This window comes from Triticum aestivum, chromosome 7A (assembly GCF_018294505.1).
Source record: "Triticum aestivum cultivar Chinese Spring chromosome 7A, IWGSC CS RefSeq v2.1, whole genome shotgun sequence".
NCBI lineage: Eukaryota > Viridiplantae > Streptophyta > Magnoliopsida > Poales > Poaceae > Triticum > Triticum aestivum.
The window spans coordinates 283,491,942-283,500,354 of NC_057812.1; the positions used below are offsets into that span (position 1 = coordinate 283,491,942).

The 8,413-nt window shown below is 41.6% G+C and overlaps 1 long non-coding RNA gene across 1 annotated transcript; it reads right to left on the reverse strand.

Moving 5' to 3' along the window:
- Positions 1-3,303: 3,303 nt before the first annotated feature.
- Positions 3,304-6,386, reverse strand: LOC123154139 (uncharacterized). The gene is made up of 2 exons (XR_006476694.1): positions 5,453-6,386; positions 3,304-4,999 (listed from the first exon to the last, which is right to left on the reverse strand). It is a non-coding gene; the product is annotated as an uncharacterized lncRNA (long non-coding RNA).
- Between the last annotated feature and the right edge of the window lie 2,027 nt (positions 6,387-8,413).

The following is an 8,413-nucleotide window of genomic DNA, read 5'->3' on the forward strand; positions in this document are numbered from 1 at the left end:
CTCTCTCTCTGCTTAGTTAGTAGATGTTTTTTAGTTGTAATAGATGTTAATTTAGGGTTCATAGATAATGATTTTTAGTAGTAGTAGATGTTAATTAGTAGTAGTGATGGTACTAGTTAACTAGGGCAGTATGGTTAATAGTAGATGTTTTTTTACTATTGTATAATGTAGTTTTTTTTACTGTTTTTAGTAAGTGTCTAAAATAATTAGTAAGTAAAATAATAAACTAGTTGAACTAGTTTAGTTTTAGTTGAACTAGTTTAGTAAGTAAATTAATAAACTAGTTGAACTAGTTGAATTAATAGAACTAATGTATTTTTAGTAAGGAAATTAATATAACTAGTTGAACTACTTTATTTTTAGAAAGAACTAGTTTTTTTCTATTTATAGTAAGTTTATATTTAGTAAGAACTAGTTGAATTAATAGAACTAGTTGAACATGTCATATTTGTTGTTATTTTTTTAGTTTAAGCAATTATTCGGGATGTATTAGTGATAAATTATAGGGTTTTTGTTTCTGCAGAAATCAAGGAGCCCCTCCAACATCCTCGCCGTCGTCCCCGTCACCGACCCCCTCCGACCTCGAGGTGAGACCAGCCAAATCTCCATGTCAATATGAGTCCTATAAGATATGTTGTAGATAAAAACATGTATATCTTCTGTTGCTCAAATAGGATATGTGGTTGCCCAATTAGCCGGTCATGTTCAGGTTACACCTCCGAGTGGCCTATGTTTTGTCGGAGTGTTGATTAATTTCCGTTCCGGCAAATTTCAGGCGCTCGATATGTCCCTTTTTAGCAAAGGTCATGCCGGAATTTTCTGTGAATTTTGGCATGACTTGTGCTAGAATATGTAGGAAATATCGAGTGGCCTGGATTTTCTCAAAAAATCATTAAACGACATTTTGGGTTGACTTTAAGTCTCTCGAGGCCGAAGAATCCCGACTATTGTGGTGGGGGGTGTTTCTCCTTCTTCTCCTTGTGCTAGACCTTTGTTATGCTGAGAGTTTTCAAGAAAAGACTTGACAGACCAATAGTCAACCCGCGATGAATAATAATGATGTAATTTAGGTTTTTTAGTACATATATTTAATTGTACAAGTTTAATTTTTGAATTATGAACGTAGGAAATGTCATACTCGGACGACGAGAGTCTCCCGAGGGAGTGCGGCTGGTGCTACGACGATCGAGGTCTGTGCAACAGGCCTCACCTAGACGAAGATCGACGCTTCAGCATTAAGTTCGAGGAGTCCTTCGATGTTGAAACGGTACGCAACAACGACAAATGTTTTTTCATAATTAAGCACAAATTCAACTATTTCAACGTCTAATTTTCATCTTTTACAATTCGACTAGCTTATCCCATGCCATGCAAGACGCTATGTCTTGGAGAGGATGGGTTTTAAAGACCATGGAAATTTTGAAACAAAGAAAATACACCTAAGGACCCATCATGATATGGATTTTGAAGTAAATATGTACAATTCTTAGAGTGTAACCCATTTTGGTTGCCAAAATTGGGAAGTACTTTGCAAGATGTATGGTTTTTATGAGGATATGATTGTCACCATGGATCTTGGTGATCCTGACATCGAGCAAGATAATATTGACATTTGGGTCCTTGTTGATACGCTTCCGATTCTACCGCTATGTGAGTTTCTCAAACATAGTTATTAACTAATTTATATTTTTTTATTTCAAAATAGTTGACAGCTTATTTCCATTGACAGCTTATTTTGATTCTTCAAACACTGTGCGAAAGATGGTAGAAAAAACCCACTACATCGATGGCTCCGAGTTAACTTATAAGAAGAAAAATCATCTGATCACATTTTGTACATATCTTGAGAATTACAATACCTATTATCGAACTCCTCCAAATTATGGTGAATACGTGACACTAGTGCGCGTGTTAAACCACGGTAACTTCTATGGAGATACCCTGGTAAGATTTTTTACTATTACGACATCCGTGCATCTTTTGCATAGTTCTAAAACTAGTACACCATTGCTAACTACGAAGTTATTACTATGTTTTTCAACAGAAAATCCCGATGGATTGTGTGCCTCATCTGATGTATCAGAAAGGTCGCCTTGAAGTTCTGAACATACGGCCAGGTCATCCTACGGATCTCACCTGTGCATATCGGATTTCTAAATCCGGTGAACACATGCTAATCAAAGAATGGAACAAATATTTGGACATTCGTAAGGAGGTTCTTGGAAGCAACATTAAGCGAAATGCAAGAATTGGAGGCAGGATAATCGCCATTCTCCATAATGGAGAGTCAGGGGCTATCTTGTTTTATGCTATTTTACCTTAGAGAATATAGTAGGTGCTAAGAGAATATAGTAGGTCCTAAGAAAATATAGTAGGCCCTATGAGGTACAATATGTTTATTATGTGGTACAATATGTTAGAGTTGATGATGAGGAGTAGTTGTGATTATGACTAGTGACCAATTTGCTATGTGATGTCTCATTGATGAAAACGATGATCATGAGGAGGTGTTATATGACAAGAATGTATTATGATGATAAGTTGTTAATGATATGATGATGATGATGATATTTATTATATCATTGGGTGAAAGAACCGCAATTAGTTTCAAGTGGATGTCCATCCACTTGAAACTAGTCCACGGTTCTTTCACCCCGTGATGTAATAACTCATTATGATGTAAAAACAATCTCTAAATTCTTGTTGTATGAAAACATGTATAAAGGTGTATAAATACAACATGAAATAAAAAAAATACAAAATAATAATAGTAGCGCGGGAAGGGAGAAGCGCTACTAGTAATTACCAGTAGCGCTCATTAAAGAGAGCGCTACTACTAAGTCGATATAGCAGCAGCGTGGGTTAACGCACGCTACTGCTAACCTTTAGCTGTATCGCCGTACCAGTAGCGCTCCTGTCCGCGCTACTAATAGGCCTAAAACGCGCGCTGCTGCTAGGCTTTTCCCTAGTAGTGGTGTTTAGCATGTTCCCCATGCCACACTCAGGGCGCACTCATAGGGCGTTGGTGACTGGCCGCAGAGGTCACGAGGACACAGGGCAGCTGCGGCGGCAAACGGGAGGTGGCACACTATGCAGTGCCTTCATGGACAAGTTAGAAGCACTAGTGCAAGCGCTTAGGACTCCGACTTTTAGGTACAAGTCTAAATTTCAGATTGTTCAGAGGCACTTGCATGAACATGCTGATAGCAAAAGCAAGCATATAGCAGGAGACTATAACCCATAAAACAGTAGCCTGGAAGACACATTCAACAGTAGCCTGGAAGCACACACATACAACCATAATTAAACTTGGCATATAGCTATAGTAGGACTTCACGATGGCCGACGTATAGACATAGTAGAATTTGGCATATAGCCATGGTTGGACTCTCGCCATCAGTGTATAGAATATCATTAAGGCTACAAAATAGAATATGAATCAGCTAGAAAAAAAGAGCACAACATATGAACCTTCCATGGCCATGGGGTACGAGCATCACACAATAGAAAATAGTACAATACCGCTTACCTATTACAATTTTTTCAGTCTGGCAGTAACTAGCTCAAACGAATTTCAGGTCAATCTTTTTGGTTCAGGTTCAATTGACCACTTCTGAAAATGTCCAGGCTCTAAAATCCAACTCCGCAATTTTTTCAGTCTGGTAGTACTAGCTCGACCATATAGTGTAATCCCGATCTTCTTAAGAATATGATGACCATTTTGAGGAGAGTGCGGAGTTGCATTTTTGTGTCGTTATATTTTTGCGACTCTAGTAGACTTGTCACTATTTGGTTGAGCCTGTACTATTTGGTCTCTTTGAATGACCTGAACTTCCGAACAAGAATATATAAAAAATGTACTATTAAGCATATAGCAGGAGACTATAACTACTTGCTTCGGTTGAGCCTGTACTATTTAGGCATATAACAAGCATATAGCAGGAGACTACAACAGCTCTTTTTCCGATGTTCAAATATGACGAGTTGAACTTTTTCACAACAGTAACTAGCTCAACCGAAGCAACTTATGATGACCTGAACTTCTAAAGAAGAATACACCAAAATGCAGAGTTTGATTTTTAGAGACGCAAGTTCTTCCAAATTGCATTAATCAAAAACTAGCACCACATCAGACTCCACACAACCCCTGCAGTTCAATCAGTCGAGATAGCTAAGTTAAGTTAACAGAAGTTTTTACCTCACCAAGACATCCATGTGTAGGAGCATGTCACAGAAAGCACGCCTGCCCAGGTTGGGCCGTTGCCGTAGGACAGTACGGTGGTGGGCGACGCTGCTGGTTGACCTAGCGCCAGGAAGGTTTGGCCGGCCTACCCACGCTCACCGCCGCCCTAGCCTGATTGTTAAAACTGCATCCAAAATGAGCAGCTATATAGGAAATAAGCGCTACCTCACTCCAACCTTTATACTCTGAGTACGAATAAAGAGAAATCTGAATGTTTTGTTTGTTAAACCTTCGGGTCCATATAGTAACAAACCTGTGCTGACCACATGTTTTTTCAAACAGAGCACACTGTATTTCTTTTAGGACACAAAGCATGAATGATTAGTGAATAAGCAATATAAAAGAGGAATTTTGCTAATTGCACAAACACATTAATAGTAGCCAAAGCATAAAATTGCTAGCATGTTATGTCCGCGCTGATTCGTGATGCATGGGAAGGGGAACCAGTGGGGCGGCTGAGCTCCACCGGCCACACACGGGGTGTCACAGGGGTGTCCAACGGATTTAGGAGCTACAACATCAGTAAAAACCGAACTCCAGAGTGGAGAGGAGCCGACCTTCACTCCAGCGCTGACGAGGTGACGAGCGTGATAGAGGAGGCCGGTGGATGACTGAAACTGTAAATACTAAAGAGGCATCTGTAACAAAAATGTTGAGCAGACCTTCAACTTTTGAACCTGCAGTTTCTTCGGTTCTTCACCTTCCACTCATCCCTTTGTAAGCAACAAGCTACACCACCGTTTCCCTTGATGGCTGCTGTAACAACGCATTCATTGTTAGTCTATTCATGGTCACTACAAGCAAAGATCACACCAGATATTCCCAATAGAAACATAAGTTTTATCCGAAGAGAAAAAGATTATTCTTTGCATTAATGAAGTTTATTTTTTTCACTTCTACTAAAACGTACTGAGTCCAAAAGATAGAACACATTCATCCTCAGTCCTCACGAGTAAAGTAAAAACAGGGTATGTACAAATGTTCATCCCAAATGAACACCGGTCATGAAATTTTCTGCACCATAAACATTGCAAAGCTCATTTCTTTTAATTGTTAAGAACTGATGATTTTCTTTTGTCAATGAACTCTTCTAACATATGTACTAGAACTTCTAAAAATTCAACATTTTTTTGTAATGGATATAATGAACTCCTTAATTTCAGACATGAAGATATAGAATTTTGTTTGTAGGCAATCAAAGTGTCGTACAGAGGAGACGAGAAGGTTGATGGAGAGAGACGACGTCGTTGCAACTGAAGTCAGTGTAGGCGGTTGGCCTCGTCGAGACGACATCATTGCAGCCGAAGACAGTGTAGGCGGTTGGCCTCGTCGGCGACGCGCTGGAGGAAGGGAGAGATGAGGCTCGTGGAGGCACAGGCTGAGGACGACCTTGCTCCATTTGGCGGTGGCCTGCATCCCCTCTGGATGAGGGCAAATCTCTCAACCTGCTATTTTTCTTCAGTCTGGCCTGCTACTTCTTCATAGTACGACCTGCTATGGAGATCTCGACGCTAAGGAGGTAGCGAGCCTCGAACACAACTGCTGCCTTAGGATGGCCTCATGCAGATGGACCGATGGCACCAGGATGACAAAAAAGAACAGCAACGAGAGATAGATGCCCGCACAGACTGCTCGCACACTGTTTTGCGCTCGCCCTGTTTGAACTTCTTCAGCTGACGGAATCTACCTTCCTGACGCCGCAGGGCTGGACTGGGCACCCTTGCGCCGGAAGTTGGGGCGCTGGAAATTGGGTGTGATAGACGGCGCCGGAGTTAGGGGCGGCGGCGGCGCCAGAGGTTGGGCCAGGGGTGGTGGCGCAGGGAGTTTGGGGCGGGCGAGGGGACGCCGGAGGTTGGGCGGGGAGAGATGGCACCGGATGTTGGGGCGGCAGCGGCGCCAGAGGTTGGGGCGGCGGCGACGGCGGCGCCGGAGGTAGGGTCAGGGAGGCGACGCAGAGAGCTAGGAGTAGCGGGGAGCGGCGGCGTAGGGAGGTCGGGCCTCTGCAACGACACGGTTGGGCGTCGGGCCTGGCGGCGACACGATTGGAGGTCAGGGCCGGCGACGGCGCGGGCCAGGAAGGGAAGGCACATGTGGGATCGGGGGAGATTACAGGAAGAGATCGTAGGGAGCGGGTGGGGTGGGATTTTTCTATTTTTCTCTTTTGTGCCGATTAGGGGTGGGCTTGTTGGGAGGTCAGTAACATCCGATCACTCCTATATAGGGAGTCGTTGTGATTCAAATAACTATTTTAATTTTCTAATCCTAGGATTAGAATAGCGTTGTCTTATATATATACAGTCTGTTTATTATGCTAATATTAGCAGAATAACTACTCTGATAATACTTCCGCACTGCACGCTCAACGTAAGTGCACGTCATTGTTTGAACCAAGTGTGTTGCAGTACTCACGCGAGTGAACTTCCCGTCGCAAAAAACTGCACGTGTGTTTTTTCGGTACCTTTTTTGCTCCAGTTTTTTAAATGTTTGTCGGAACGATGCGTGTAATATACCGTTGAAAAGCTATGGATTAGGCGCTACTTCGCCATGTTGAACACTTTTCGAGATTCCTCATGATTTAAGAGCAGTTTTGAAAATGGTGCGACCCACGACGAGTGGCAGCGAGCGTTTTTTCGTGTTTTTTTCTAAACCGCTCATCGGAATGAAGCAAATGATACACCATTGGAAAGATATCGTCGAGGTGCATCTTTTTGATATATATTATTTTCTCTAATTCGTTACGGTTTAAGAGCAGTTTCAAATTTACTAAATCGCGGAATTTTGTTTTTAAAAAAATCAATTTTTCGATACTGTTTTCGCTCCAGTTTTTGAACCATTTGTCGTAATGCGGCATATGATACGCCCTTGAAAAGCTACGAATGATACGCAACTTTCATATATTGAAAAGTTTTTGAGATTCCTTATGATTTTTAGTTAATTTTGAAAATTGTGCGGCTAACGAAGAGAGGCAGCGGCCGTTTTTCGCGAAATTTTTACAAACCGCTGATCCAAATTATTCAAAATATACACCGTTGGAAAGATATCGACGAGGTGCAATTTTTTCATGTAGAACACGCTCTCTAATTCTTTACGGTTTAAGAGCAATTTTCAATTTACCTAAATGCGGACACTCTGTTTTCCGTGACACCAAAATCGACGAGTGGACCACATCAGACAGAAACCGCACTGCTTCGGACCGAAAACCGCACTGCATCAGACGGTCAAGAGGACTGCATGTTTTTTCTGTGGGACGTAAATTTTCTCGCATAATTTTTTTGTTGTCTTTTTTTCAACTCTTTTTCCGAACGAGTGTGGACCACAACACTCCCGAAAGTGAACCGCAACACTATCAAAAGTGAACCTCATGAGTTTTTGTTGTGATTTTTTGTACTTATTAATTTTTTATGCACGTTGACCAGGCGAGTGGACCATAGGGACTGAGCGAGTGAACTACATCTAATATAGAAGCGAGCTTATTTGAGATATTTTTTTCCTGTTTACAAGTGGGACAAGTGAACCATGTAGAAGTTTTATAGCAAACTGCATGGGACAACAAAGTGAGCTTCAAGCCCACATCTATCTGATAAAGACATAGTCAGCTGCATCGTTTCCTTTCTACCATGAAACAAGTGAACAACACTCTGCTTCTTCCTTATTAAACGCAATGAACCACAAGACTCCTCGAAGTGGGCTGCGTCCATTTATGTTTCTCTTGAAAATGACCCGTCAATTCTTGTTGAAATGAACTTCTCAACAAATATTTCTATTTATTTATTGTTTTACCTAAGAAATGAACCGCGGGGATGAGATAAGTGGGCTGCAATTTTCAGTTTCCCAAAGTAAACGACCAAACCATATTTAGCGAACTTTGTCATTAACTATTATATTCAACATTGTTTTTGCCAAATAGTTTTTTTACAAGCGAACCACTGAGTATGGCAGAACGAACAGGATTGCTTTTCTCAATAATTACAAAAAAATCATACACGCATGCACCTTCTGAAACTACACATGGTGTGGCTGGTTGCCGAACTGCAACACCCTCGCGGCCAACCTGCATACATTGCTTTGACTGCACTGCATATCCACACACACACACACACGTTTGCATCAAGCACACACCAGCCGGCCACAAGCAAGCTATTTTTACTAGTTTGATAGAAAGCCCAACGC